Consider the following 15,881-nt stretch of genomic DNA (forward strand, 5'->3'; position numbering starts at 1 on the left):
CACAGCTAAATTTCAGCAGCTTTGCTGCCACCATAGAGAGGATGAAGTGCTCTTTGTTATAATTTAATGACACTTAGGAGGCAGCTGTCATAGACACAAGACTCATAAGCTACTTGGAAAATCCCAGACAGTGGTGTGCACACAGCACCTGAATCCCTGGTGCCAAATCTCCTGTTTAGATTTGGCCTCCCTGCACCAGCTGCAGTACAGCTTTGTTATCCTTACCACAGGAAGGCCTTTCCTGGCCAAAGAAGGGGCTGCTCTCCCTTAATTCACAGAAGGTGTTCAGATACTGCTTCCCTGGAGACAGCAGTATTTTGAGAAAATCAAGGATATATGAATCTAAAAACTGTAATGAGAAAATACACGGTAACGCCCATGCCTATTCTCCTTATGGTTTTGTTATCAGCTGAACTATGTTCATACTGTATAATTTTAGGTAAGGTATCATCTTTGTCAAACATAAAAATGGCTGCTGGCAAAACACGCCTCTTTTTCCCACTCCAGTCTCATTTATAACTCTCAAAGATCACCATTAGGATAATAAAGTGGGGACCCTACAGGAAATGTGCAACAGTCCCAGTAAAATTCACCACAGTGTCCTAAGGCAGAAAATTCCCAGGTGAGAAGCTGCACTATAAATGGGACCAAGAGCCTGACTGTGCCACATTATTTTCGCCAGAAGTGGAAGGAAGAATCTCACTAGGGCAACAGGAACAGAAACAATCCTTCTTAAAGATAACCACACTGGCTGAAATATAGGTAAGGCTATACATTAGTCATGAAATATGGCACTGCACAGATGCACCAAAGTCAGGAAATTTCCTTTCAGGACTGGAAATGTCAGGCTTTACCTTCCAAACCACACCATGAGCCATTCCCATTCAAACCCAAACATCAAACTGGGAAATCAGAGGAAAACTTCTGAAGTAAACTGCTAGATACATACATGCTTAGCCTGTGCACATTAAAGCAGCTCCCCGCTTCCCGCAGGCACAGACCTGCCCCAGACATGTAACCACTGCTTCACGTTTGTTGGGTATTTTCCATCTTGTCTTGTGAGTGAGGCTGGCTTGCACTGCACTCCAGATGGAAAAAACCTCCACTTTCATTTAGTAAAAAAATACCGGTTTTGAAATTTGCTCTTGTGGCAGGAAAAAAGGAGCCTTTTTGAAAGCTTTCATTACAAGATGTGAGATAGATCCCCCTAAGCTGGTAGCAGCATCTTAATTAATCAGTGTAAGGATTGTGGAAATCCTGGCAGAAGTGCTCTGCCTGACTTACTCCTGGAGGTTTTGATCCGGAAATGCAAAAAATCTGAGTTGTGTTGCTTCGCTCCACCAAAACAGGTGAACTCAGAATAACCAAGTCTTTTAAAAAGTCTATTTTAAAACGTTGCAAACAAACCATGGACACACACTCACACAGACACTATAGTTTCTCTCTGAAAACCATATGAAGCAGTTTTCGGGATAGTTCTTTGGGGCTGAATCCTGTAAAATCAAGCAAGGAAAGAGAGAGGGGAAGAAAGTGGGGTGGATGGCTTATAAAGAAAGCATTTTCTGAGCAGGAAATGAGGACCTCAGCCTGGGTTCGTTGTCTATTGATCTCCTGTGTCCAGGCAGCTGATGAAGTGCTTTCTGGAAATGGCAGAGACTTGAAATATCATATGTATGCAAAACTTTAATTTTGCATTTAAAACTTTTCCTGAAAGAGGCCATAATTGTTTATTTCAAAGTAATTTCTTCCAAATGTGGATTTTCTTCTGGATCTCCTACACTATTTATTAAAAGAAAAAAAAAAAAAAAAAGAGGTATTTTTCAAATCTGGCTTGAACATTTTCTCTTTCAGGTAAAGCCACACTAATGCATTCATTTATATATATCTGCTCATATAACTGCTCTCTGGAATTCAGTTTAATTGCTGCCTTCACTTTTAATAACTCTTTAGGGAGCAGAAGTTTTTTCTCATTTCAACTGTGCCTTCACTTTAGAGTCACATTAATTCCTCCTGGCCATAAGATTGGTTTGATTTTAATATACTGCTGCTTTTCACCTGCCATTCTAGGCCTCGGGCTTTGGCAAAATTTGGCTGTGATTAACAATATGCTGCTCACTTGCCCTCCACCCTTGGATGTGTCAAGCTCAAATTTTTTGCTTATACTCTTTGCTGTGGGGTTTTCTTTTTAAAATTTAGCAAATCATCTTACTCTGCTCTGAATGCTGCAATACTTTACAAATCTAGAAGCAGTTTGTTTATTTTTTACCTTGAGGTACACTTCACCCTTTGAGATTAAGTATGATGGCTATTGCGTATTTAGCTAGTGTTTGTATGATGCAGTCTTCAACAAATTCAGATTTTTCCAAGACAAACTGAAATCATATTGGCCAGCTCTCACAGCCTCCAGCACTTCTTGTGAAAATCACCAATGGCGATACTTTGGACCTCCTAAAAACATATTTTTATCAGCCTTTTCAAAGGCCTACCAGTAGCAGCAGCCCTATATTTTCAGGGAGAAAAATTAATCAAAGGGAAGAGGCGTGCAAATCAGGAGAGCAGAGCTGTTGACATTACCAGGGTGAAGCTGGAAAACCAGCTTGCCAGAATGAAAATGGGAGCTTTACTTAGGGTAGAGTTTTTGGGGAGAGTATTCGCTCCCTCGGAACCTTTTCACCTCTATGGCATGTGCTGGTGGGACATCTCTGCTGCTGTTGCTCATTTTGCTCTTTGGCTGAGCAGAGCTCAGCTTTCAACAAACACGTCGGACTTCATGTAACATCCAGTTCAAACCTCTTTTTTCTCTCCCCTTCCTCCTTTGCCCATAAATCAAAGAAGAAAGGATCAAATGGGCAAAACAACAAAGTGGTAAAGTGCTCACTTCAGGGTTGTAGCCAATCTAATTAATTTTTCATTTAGGTCTCATGTATTAGAGGCCAATCAATCGAGGATTATGTTTACAGAGTTATAGAAAGAGAGGAGACCGAGTGCTCATTTGCTTTCTGGGCTGTCCAAATTAGTCAGTTAAATGATCCTGGGGGAGATCATAAAGGGTATTAATAGGTTCTCGTAACTACCTTTCTTTTAATTATAGACCAAACATTCAACACTTTCCACAGTCCTTGAATTCCTGCCTGAAGGGCAGAGCTGGCCTCCTCAAAGCCAGATGGATGATGGTGATTTCTGTCACCCATCTTTGGGACAGTGCAGAATTTCTTCATCTCTGAGAGCATCAAAGCATGTCCTTGGGCTCAGGATATATATACAGCAGGAACATGCAGTAGCTGGCATGCAAAGAGTCCCACCAGACTCGACAGGCCCAAGCATTTCCTCATTCTTAGGGAACAGGAAAAAGAATATAAGAATGCAATCAGATCTCATTTTCAGGACCATCTATAGTTCCAGAAGAGTACAAAGAGGTTTTAAGGAAATCAGAGTAGAATCTGCCTGTGCAGGAGTTACGTTTTTGAATGAATAGCCCTTTTGGGGGGTGATTTAGCAGATTGTGCCCACAACAGTAATGCAAGTGCTGTGCTATTGCAGCTTTCACTGCTTGACCTTAGCATTGACAGAGGCCTTCTGAGCTTATTGCCCCAAAAGTGTTTGACTTGTGAGGTACCTGTTTTGTCTTTAAAACTTATCTGGGCTACACCATGTATGGGTCTTACAGTATTAATGGTCCTTAATAGCAAAGAGTCAATGCAGTGGCAACGAAGTAGATGGCTTCAAATGACATGGAATATGAAAGAAAGAGAAAGAGTCACTTGGTCAGCCTTATATGACCTTTTCCTACGGTCATTTCCCACAGCAAGTTCCCAAGGACTTTTTTAGATCTGAGATGACCAGCACTGAAAAGTCACTTTCCATGTTCAACAGCCAAGCAGAACACAGGGCTCCTCCTGACAAACACTGCTTGAGAGTGGGCAACACAGGGTAGCTTCAAAGGCAGTTTCTCTGCCTTGTAACACGGGTGCTAAAATACAGACCTGGTGCCTATGACACCTGTGTTGCACAACAGATGCCAGACACAATAACTAGAGCTTTCTGCTGCAATTGTTCAGGACAGAAGCAGTTCTGACAGTTCCAAACATTTCACACTCTTTATAACATTATGACTTACGACATTTCAGCAATTTACACCATAAAAAAAATCTCAAAATAGCAAAAAGCCCAGTACATTAATGCAATTGTGTCCCAAAATGCCATTCCTTAAGCTTTCACTTCACCTACCACATCAATGTACTTGCTTGCTACGCAACACGTTTCCTTTTCTGGAAGTTCACAGAGTTCTGTCATTTTGTGTATGAGATATGGTTGGTATTTCAGGGAACTGAGGGCACAAGGAACAATAAATAACACAGAAATAGGGGGCTGTGCCTTTTTGTTATATGATGGATTTCTGTATTTGAGAACAGAGCTTGAGAGTGCTCAGTTTCAGTTTTTATTACAAGCTCAATGACTAGACACCCTAAAACCACAGAAAGCAAAGGGCAGTAATAGCCCCAAACAGTTGCATCCCCATGTCACCCCAAATGTGCAGATACATTCAAACAGAATAACTCCTTTGGCAAGGCAGTCTGATCTGAATCAGTTCAAGTTGATGCAGAGCAGGTCTCATGTAGATAAACCCTGGCCTGAGAGGGTCTAAAGCTCTTTTAGCAAATGCCTGGGTGCCTAATTGCTCTAAGCAATGTGGAAAATAAGGAAACTTGTGAAATTTTCTCATATGGCCATTTTTATTGCATCCAAATAAACTTTTCCAGCAAGGTGATTGTTCTTTCTGTAAAAAGATTATTTACAGTCTTCAAAAACACGGTCAACTATAATCACTGAAGTCAAGCTGCCTTGAAAATGTATTGCCTACAGACACACCAAAACCATAAAACTCAACACTGGAGCTAACAAAACCAGACTTAAAACAGAAAAATTCTTTTAAGAACATCCATACTTGCATACTACACTGATGTGTGACATCAACATCACAGGTCAAAACACTCATCTTGATTTTTTAAAATTGCTTTGGATCAGTAGATGACATGCTCCTCTGTTTTGTGCAACTAATTATTTCAGTGTCTAGTAAGCATAGGAATCGAGCTTAGGCAAAGCCTGCCTCTGTTGCCCTTGTGGGGGATTTCAGCTGGTCTTTACTGACAATTAGCCCAGGGAGGCAGACAGGGAATAGCTGTAATTATTGTGGTAGGAAAAAGTAGGAAGGGTTGGGCTCTGCATCCACTTAGAAGGAAACGGGTAAAAAGGATGGTGATGTGGTGGCAGAAGGCATTTACCTGGGGCTTGCAATGTTTTTGTTGACTGATTTTTCTTTTTTGCTGGGGTTTTTTGGGTTTTTTTGGTTGGTTGGTTTTTGCTTTGTTTCTCTTGGGTTTGTTTGGGTTTTTGTTTGTTTGGTTGGGTTTTTTCTAGTGTGTGGGTCTTTTTGTTTGTTTGTTTTTCATACAGAGGTGCCTTCACGTGAGGTAAAGGTGCAGTAAACATCCCAGCTGGTCCCAAGATTAATTTGTACTCCAAAACTGGACCTTGTATGATATGAGTGGTTGCTTGTATATTCTTATCAATATCTAGGCAAGCAAAATATGTACTTATATCTGTTGCTTTAATCTAAATATTACAAACTAAAGATGAATAGGATGCTGGCACCATATTCTGTAAACCACAAGAAACCTAGCCTAACAAATCACACCCGGTGAATGCCTGAGATCTTTAAGCAAGCAAATGGAAAAGGAGTGGCTTTTCCTTGCCTCCTGGACACTAGCCACCAGCAAAGGCCCAGTGTTAGTTATCTTTGCTTGGTGGCTTGTGATGGGAAATGAGGAGTCAGGTAATTCAACCCTGCTCTGGGGACCATAATGAACTGTGGTGTGGTTTTCCTCCACTAAATTCATGTAATGAACCTGATCTGCAGGCAGAAATAATGGCTCTGAAGCAGATGGGGATGTCTTTTGGGCTTATGCAGGTGCATCCACATGAGCATTTGTCTGCCAGGGATAAAACGCAAACCTGCAGTTCCTCTGTGCAAGGTGGTGGCTGCTCAAAATCACATCAATGGAGAGCCGTAACATGATGCTGTGTGGTTCAGTGTCTGCTGTAATAGGATTCACACCGAGATGGGTGGCTATCAGTCCCCAAGGCTTATGGGCTCTAATGAGCAATCTTCTTCTAGTCACTTTAGAGCTGTAATGCTGTATATGGGATTTAGGCTTTTAATTACCAGTTTGGAATAAAGCTTTAATCCAGTATTCATGTTCCTCAAAGGAAACCACTTTTGAAGTGACATAAATCCAAATTGTTGGGCTGACAAAGTTACTTTAATCCTCAAGCATTTTTCCTATTTATTATTTTTTTTAATAAGACAAAAATAATTGATCAAAATAAACCACTTAAGAAAAAAAAATTGAGATGGCAGAGTATTAACTCCTTCCCATTTGTGAAGCTATTGATCAAAAAAGCTAAGGTGCCAGTAAAAAGTCAATCCAGCCCTTCCTGGCAAGAGCTGTCAGCAATGTCTTGGAAAACAGGAGTTTCTTATCTTTGTGCTCGGGACCGTGCAGGATGGGAACTAAAAGCAGTTGTCAGGGTAAGTGCTTTGCTCTCCTTGCTTTACTCAGTCACTCATGTACTCTCTCTTCTGGAAGAACAGTAGGCTATTTCCCACCAAATCCTTTTGGCAACTACCTAGATCACTTCCTGCCTTGTGTCACTTTTGCTGGGGAGAGCTTGAGGGCAACAGAGTCAGGCTTTGCCTATACTCCATTCTTATTTACTTGACACTGAAATAATTAGCTGCACAAAACACAGGAGCATGTCATTTACTGATGCATGGCAATCTTTTCTGCCTCACTCCCTTGCAAGTTTTTTGTAGTCTGGCCTGCAACTCACCAAGTCTTTTGCTCCTGGAGAGCCAAGAAGACCTGGGGCGGGCCTGGTGCAGGGTAGCATCAAGCAGGGGTGGTGCATCAGGTGCACTCAAGTATCAGGTGGTACACCACAAAGCCTGAAGAATGGGCTAAATGATGTGGTGGTTGTTACAGGCAAGATGATGAGGAGCCAATGGAGATGGACCCTCCAACAAAGGTGACAGGGCACATGATGGTGGTGTTAGTGCAGCAGGCCTGCACTTGTCTCCCAGCCGTCAATAAAAGAACTGTGGAGTTTCAAGTGTTTGAGCCCTTCTTCCCCATCCTGCATTGTCCTCCTCCCCAGCCCTGGAGCCTGCAGAGGTTGCATCCCCTGTGCACAGAGTTCTGAGGGAGAGGGGAGGAGAGGGCCTGACTTCCCTGGGGCTGTTACACAGGGGTGACAGCACAAGCATGGCCCCAGGGCCATCTTGGCCATTAGGGACCTGGAGGTAGGTTTCATGCAGCTTGAGGCCAAGAAGTCTCAAGAAGGATTGCTGCCTTCAGTTACCAAATGCATGGCTGAATGTGGAGTCAGACCCCACTCACCACCCCATGGTGGCACATGGTGAATAACACCAACTGAATCAAAGAAGCTACATAGAAATGCAAGACAAAGAGGAGAAAAGGGTACAATCAACTCTCTCTACCACACATTCATGGCTGCAAACCCCCAGCATATGTAACTTTCCTAAGTTCTTTAACCAACAAATACAGAATAAACACTATGGCTGCAATGAAATCTTGCTAGTTTTTAAAATTCATTTTAAAGTATAATCATCAGCTTTGGGCCCTCCGAGGAGCAGAGGAGGGGACTTGCTTTGAAAGACATCCTTTACTCTTGGTTCATGTCTGAAAGGCACTCCTCGCAACCATGAGGCCCAGGAACTTATTCTTCTTGAGAACAAACAAAATTTAAAAGCTAATTTCTGAAAAATCTGAATTTTTCATGCCGGCCACCTCAGCATGTATGTCTGGGAGGACAGCTGATTGACATTTCTGACAGAGCACTTTATGCAGCTGCCCAGACTTGGCATGTCAGAGCTCTTTAGTTACGATTTTAAGTAGGAACCTGCAAAACTTTGTTTCTTATAATGGTGTCTGACACCATACAAAGCTAAATTGTTTCTGTATGCATTTGCCTACTAGTCTTTCATCATGACTGTTCAATCTGTATGAAATCAGAACAGGAAGGAAAAAATGCCATGGAGATGAAAGGAAAAAGGAAACCCATTCCACGGTATGATAACCCAATTCAGTATAAAAAAAGAAATTGCTACCCAGCAAGAGCAGATGTTCCCTACAGCTTATAAGCACTCCATCAAACACTAAGTCCCTGGTCATACACAAACTTGCTTACAACTTTGATCTCTACTGTCACCTATGTGAATAATTTCAGTTCCTTATAATAAAGCCTATAAATAGGCACCTGTTATTTGCATTAGAGCAGAACATACAGATTATAGGTAGGGTTCTGGCTTAGCTGTACAAATGTATGAGGTACCTGCATACACACAGGAAAATGGACTGACCTCTAAGAGGTGTAAACTATAGGTATTTTCTCTTCAGTTCCCATAGCAAAATGGACTTTGTCTCATATATCACAGGCTCACCTGTCTTAAAAAAAAAAAGTTCAGAGGACCTCACCTCCAGTGCTATTTGAAGTAAACTAAAAGGCCTTCAAAACACCTTCAAGTCCCTGCGTATGATTTCCTAAAGCACCTGGTTCACATACATCCCACTGTATCATCTGGCTGTGGTTCTCTATTCCTAATGCCTATTTGAAAACGAGTCCAGATTTTAATCGAACTGGATCTCACATAACATATCTGGGTGCCAGCCACTGTATACTTCATGACTGAACAAGTACTTATTTGGAAAGATAACAACATAGCTGATTTTCTGCCACTGCTCAGCATTATTGCCAGCACAGGGATGTCCAAAGGGCTGAGGGTGCAGCAGCTCCTAATAGCTGGTCTGTGTTTAAATGAGAACTGAGCTCCCAAATGGCCCAATTCTGTCAGGACCACGAAATTTATCTTGTATTCTGACCTGGATTGTACAATGAAAGCTGAACTCCATTAGGCTAGACACATGTATTTCATTGACTTGTGCTTTATACATTTTTTTTTCAACAGCAGAAAAAGCCCCTCCTATTATTAATACAGTTTTCAAAGACAGTTTTTAAGGAATGAGAATCTGGACAAAGGAGGCACATTTCAAGCAGCTCACCATATGCAACCTGTCATCAGAAGTGATGGATTAATCAGAACATGCATTTCTTTGACAGCATAGCTTGAAGGGCTTAGTGAGCCCAAGTTCTTTTCCCCTCAATCATGCCTGCCTCTGTGAGAGATTTCTTTTCTCTTCCCTCATCCACCCAATGTCCATGGTGACTCCTCCACACCCAGTGAATTGCTCTTGTCCTCCCAGTCCAAAATCCATCTGCTCTCAAGAGACGAACTGTGCCACCCACCTAAACAAAGCAGATAGTTTATCTGAGTTTGGTGGCATCAATACACCATTTTTCCATCTGATGTCTTAAAGTACACGGTAGAAAGACTGTCATTGTAAGACTAGACCTCTATCCACGTCTCATGTGGGAAAGCTTTCCTGCTGCTGGACAGCAAGAAAGTTTTAGACATAATTACCCAGCTGAGGTCATCAGTTCTTTTAATGAGTTTGCTGAAGACCACGCTTCCCTGATAAAAGGCACATGGAAGACAGTAGCCTTCATTATCTCCCAAACAGAAGCAAACTGCAAAGGCAGGGGAAAAACAAAAACCCTATGCAAAAGAAACAGAGAGAAAATGCCTCTGATGTCATGTTTTAATCCCATGAAGACAGAGGCAATGGTAATGCTGCCATTTTCCCAGCAATGACAGATGGTGGAAACTCCTCTCACTGCAATGTTAAAGGTGTCATAGCATCTGGAGCTACAGGTTTTGACAATCTCCATCCATTTGTAAAAGTCATCTTCAGAAGAGAGAAAGTTAGAACAAGGAGAACATAGGCTCACTGTCAGCAGAAGAATTAATAGCTCTTAGTAAGACTGACTGCCTCCTCTTCGCTCCTGCTCTGTATTGAAGACACATGTCAAGCTTTCCCCTCCAAAACACTTTTGTGAAGAGATGAGGGAATTGCTCTTGGCTAGGCCAGCACACGTGGCAGGTCTTCAGCCACAGCCAGGCACAATACAGAGCGCAGCAGCACAGCTCACCATCCCCAGCTGTCTAGCAGGGCTCCTGATGAGCATCTGCCACCCAAAACACAGGGCAGGCAAAGCTGTGCCAAAACATAACCAAAGTGGTTGCTGTGACTGCATGACATCAGATCCCCTACACAGAAAAGGAGGAGATAAGGAAGGCTGGGAGTAATATCCTTGGGAAGATAAAGAAAGGAGAGAGGAAAAACAATGACTGAAGCAAACAGCAGCATTAACAGACTCAAAGAGCTGGAAAGGCTATACATGGTGACCAGAAGAAAGGCCCTGGGAATCTGCAAACATGCAGCATTTAAATAAGCAGATTCCATGTGGACCTCTGAAGTTTACCGTCCTTGGCCTCCAAATACCACCAGACATCTGGCCAGAGGATTAGAGATGATTGAGCTATGTAAAACTTAGCAGCAACACATACAGATGCAGTAGAACTAATCTGCTAGCAACCAAAATAAATACAGAGCATTCTCCCCACACAGCATGTGCTGGTAGAGTCCCTTCAACAGCTCTCTAAGTTGGGCTTAAATGCTTTAATAGCCAAGAAGGGTCTCTGTCAACCTGCCTAGTGAGCCCCTAGGTGTCATATGTTGCATCCTAAACAAAGTAGGTGGGAGGGAGCCCAGGGGCAAGGGCTGAAGTAGGCTCTCAAGTTGTTTGCAGCTGCAATGAAAGAAATTCATGAGCCAAAATTACTAAGCTCAAATGCTTGTTCTGTTTGCAGCAGATTTGCAGTAGGAGTCCAACCGAAGAGTCCTTGAAATGGCTACCAAGTGTCCCCAGGGTAATTGTGCTGGCTAATTAGTGGCTGGAAGGTTAGCAAAGCAAGGGTAGTTTTGAGTGGCAGCACAAAATGAACATGTTACTGAGGTTCATAAAAGCATTAAAATTATTATCTCGTTATGTAATAAACATCATCCAAAGCAAAGAGATTACAATATCCAGAAGAGTGGAAAATCCTGATGTGCCAAGTTATTTTCAGCTAATCCGTATTAACATGGTAAACCAGCACATTAGCACACGGGATTGAAGTGGAACCCATAACCAGGCAGTTGGAAATATTTTGTTTTGAGAGCAAAGATGATAGCTTCCAGCATCAAAAGAGCAAATACAGCATAGCATACTCAGGTAGCACCCTGCACTCCTATGTTTGAGGCAGCCAGTCATCTAGAATAGCTCCACATCTTCTCAGATGTTCATTGAGTGAAGTGGGATAAGCACAGAAAATAATCATATGAACTATTTAGACAAATAGACTTGCAAATCAACTCCTCTGTAGTCCCGACCTCTCTTATTCACTCCAAAAGCTTTCACTGTGCCAGCACGGCTTACTCAAGGCCCTGTCCCTACCCATGCCTAGGCCTATCACTGCTCTGTTTTGGCAGCCAAAGCACAGGGAAAAGACAGGGAAGGGCCATGGTGAGGCTGGATTAGGAATCAGCACAGTGGGATCTTCCCTTGTTTCCATTCCTAACTGAGAGGAGTCAGGTATCGAAGTGCCAGAGTATTGCAGACTGACCTTTTCTCAGCTTGTGAGCTACACAGCAAGGTATCGGAGTACAGAAGAAAGCATCCAACAGCCCTCCTGCCAGTGGGGTCTATCCAATGATACATCATCTCCAGCAGTAACTCCCAGCAAGGAGCAGGCCAGTTAACAGCTAATAAGCCACTGTGGATCCAAATCTTCCCCCCCGTAAAGTCCCACATGAAATTTAGGCTTTGTAAAGAAAAAAAAACACAAAACCAAAACCCAACAAGTAATAAAATACTTCTTATGCAAACAAGATTAACAGAACATATTATAGTCTGAGGAGAATGCTCTGGCTGCATGAATCTGTAACAATTTACCTGATTCACTTATGGTTTCACCATTCGAGTATGTTAAAAATAAAAATATTTCACTCTTATCAGGCATGACAATGTATCTGTTGATCTATCCTCCATAAGTACAGGCAGAAGTTATTATTGTTGTAAAGACAGGAAAACAAGCCTATTATAGACAGTATTGCACTCAGACTCTACAGATTGCAGTTTATGAACCAGCTCTGGGCTTTATAATCACTGCCTGGATTCATCTGTTACCACTTAAAATTTGTACTTTGGAAATCTATAGATCCCATTCTGCTGGTTTGGACTCACCTGCTTCTATATTTATTTTTTATGTTGCCTCAAGGGGACATGCATGATGTCAAGAAGTCTCCTCTTTGATGGTTATTCGATAGGCACACAGGAACTTAGGTCAATAGATGCTACATTATTTCATTCAGCCTGGTATACAAAGGAAACACCAGGAAATACCATTTATACTATGCATTACATTAAGCAGATGTTCCTTTTAATTAACTAAGATTTGCAGCCTGGTCATAGCTCCCGTTCCACATGTAACAATAAATAACTGGTGAAATTGTAAGTTGGAGAAGAGTTCTCATACAGATGAGGATCTCTTCAATGCTTCCGAGTCATGTACCTGGTGTAAAATCTTGACGTGACAATGCGTGTGAGTTTGGTCTTGTTCCTGGGACTGTGTTTGACTTTTCCTCCTCAAAGGGAATGATTAAGCTTTTCAGAACAGCTGGGAGGATTTTATTATCAGAATAACCCTGTGGCAGAAGGGTCTGAAACAAATCAGTTCCTTGCTCCCTGCTTGCTTTGACCCCTTTGCACAGGATGTAGTCTGGAAAAGATCTCCAGCAGATAGAGACAGAGGCTGCAAAAGCTTTCTCCCACATTAAAAAAAAGAAAAAAAATTAAGACACTCCTATGTGCCCGTGGATGAGCCTTGGTGTGACACAAGGCATGAAACATTGAGAATGTAAATGGATAGACACAGTAGGCATCCAACATATCCCAGGGAAAATCCCACTCCCCTGCAGGTAGCTGGGATATCAGTGATATACAGAGTTTTTAATGCTATTTTTCTTACTCTGTGCTGAAGTAAATATGTTTGTCTACAAAGATGCAAGAAACAGGAACAAGGAAGCCTTTGAACACAGCCTTTGTGGCATTCCCCTTAATGATTCACCTATTAGTCGCCTAATATCAAAGTTCATAAACTTTAAAGGTTGCAGTTATGAATGGGTCCCGTGGTCCTGGGATAAGAAAGTAGTCATCATACATAAAGAATAAGAAAATAGTCTTACGTGATGCTGCTCTCAGCTGGTTTTGGTTCTCAATAGGCATGTGTGAGAAGAGAGGAAACCCATTTAAGGAAGCCCATCAGCCCCAGCACTGCCATCCAAAGAGGAGAGATGCCTGCCTGTATCAGCTTGCCTGCCAAGAGACCAAATGTATCCATTTCCATACACTTTCACAATAAAGTTGTCTTTTCTTACAGATAACAGCTATAGCTACAGTATGAGCACCAGACCCAATCCAAAGCTGAGTATTTAATACCACTGCCATTGCTGTGGAAGTTTTCCTTCACTGGAAAATTACAAAGTCTGTCTCCTTGCTGTTTTCCTCTCTAGTTATGAGATTTGAACCCCCCATTTAAAAGCAGTGTAACTGGAATAATTAAATCCTCATGTTATTAGTAGACTGTGATCCTAGGTCATGGATGAGGTGCCCACAGCACAAGCCTTTCTGTAACTGGAAAACATTTTAAAAGTCACAATAGGAATTCAACAGGCTCACTACTCCTGTTTCTCGGGAGGATTCCTGCTTTTCTGTAATCAGTAGCTTTATGCAAGCAATGACTTAAATAGGAAGAATTAAAATAAATTTTATTCCAGAAATTATTTTTAAACACTGGTAACTGTTCATTGCTAATTTCCCTGGGCACATGAACAAAACTGCTTTGAAAATGCAAGAATCAGGTGGCAAATGTCAATGGCACGGTAATGGAGACATCCTGGAACTTACCCTACAGGCATAAATTCACATGCCATCACGCCTCAAGCAAAAGCCTGAGTAAGCAGATGGATTAGTAAGGTAAAGGTCAACATCTGTTTTCTGCTTTGGGACAAATAGGTGAAAAAATGAATGCCTGGAGATCCCCAGATACTTTAGGTATATTCTTTACCTTCAGTCTCATTATCAGCTGCCATGAGTAGGGCTAGCAAGTACCTGCTCTGGGTTTCTGTGACCTGTCACCAACCAAAGCACGACTGGGTGCCAAGAAGCAGGGAAGAAACTTCAGCTCATGTCAGAGAGTCTGCTCTGTAAAAAGTGGAGAAGCGCAATGAGTTTTAAACCTGTGATGGCAAGGGGTAGGCCCAGCTGGAAAGGAAGAATTTGGATGCTGAATGAAATTGGTTGTGCTGAGGATCACAAAACATAAGTTGTGCAAAGGAAGGAGAAGTATTAATTAATCAGACTAGCAGAGGCCCGAGGTGTTTAAGAAAACCAAGCAGGAAGCATAGAGGGCAGGAGTTCCTACATTGGTCAGTTTCCAGCACTGTCTTCCTCATTAACCAGGAACTCATGCTTGGAGTTCCTAGGTATTTGACAGAAGAGCCCCTCAGTGGCTAGACAATATAAATGAGAAAACAAACCATTTTGGCCATAAACTTTTATTCTCAAAAAGTATTCTTCCAAGACCCGAAAGCATGAGACCAGGAATACCACACAGCAAGAGAAATACATTTCAACAGGCTACCTGGTGCACTGTTGGTGTTTGGTCCTCAGACCTGGGGCCTTCAAAAATCTGCTCTTCAGGACATCGGCTGTGTTTGGGAATATGCCAAAAATCACAGTCTCCCATGCATGAGCTTTATATTCCCTGATATGCAAATGGTGATCTTCAGGCTTTTTGATAATAATTCTTTAACATACTGTAGTGACATTTTAAAGACCCTACATTAACACTTGGAAAGGAGGGAGATTTCTTCTTTCTTTCTTTGTTAATGAATTATGAATATACTCTGCTGACCACCACTCAGGAAAAGAATAATTGCCATTTAGAGGCTTAGTCAAAATGTAGTCTTCAAAACAAGCAGCCTGATTTTTAAAAACAGTCAACCATGTAGTAGAACAGACAAGCCCCATTTTTATAGATAAGCATGTTAGGTGGGACTCATAAAGCAATATTTTGATTTCTGAGAAACATTAGAAATCTGATGGAAGCTATATTTCCTGTCCATCAATAGCTGCTGAGTTCTAATCATCTTCATAGATGGACTAAGTCATTTAGCACAGCAACAGAAAACAAATATTTTCAAAGCTGAGCCCTCAAAGGTTAAAGGAGGTACGGTATTGCAGTGATGTCACAAGCAATTTCTTGAAAACACATGCAAAAAGATTAGAATAGGTGCCAATTCCAAGAAGAAAATAAACTATTGGAAAGAATGTAAATTGACAGGTGTTATTATTCTTCTCTTGACCAGTCCTTGGTATCTCTCAATTGTCTTTTTTTTTTTTTTTTAAGGATGTTTCCATAGTGATATTGCAGAACCTGCAAAACTGTCCCAGTTAGTCATCACTGGAGATCAAAATATATTATGAAATGAGTTTTAATATATTATAAATTATACATACTGCAACACCAATTTCTATTGTAAAACAGGCTTTAAATAACATATTATGGAGCTAAAGTAACTGTCCCACAGTTCAGGTAGAAGATTGCTTTGTATTAAAAAGTCTGATTTTTCAATCTCACTAATGGCCCTGAGAAGGAGTTATTCACTCTGAAATTTTATCTACAGGCTTTTATTCACTGCCAGGATTCTTCTGAGCAGCTGAGGCTGGAGGGAGACACAGAGTTAGATTCAGTGCCACTGCCTGGGCACCCAGTGTTATTCAAGACACTGTAGAGGAGG

Source organism: Streptopelia decaocto (assembly GCF_964273445.1).
Source record: "Streptopelia decaocto genome assembly, chromosome: 4".
NCBI classification, from domain to species: domain Eukaryota; kingdom Metazoa; phylum Chordata; class Aves; order Columbiformes; family Columbidae; genus Streptopelia; species Streptopelia decaocto.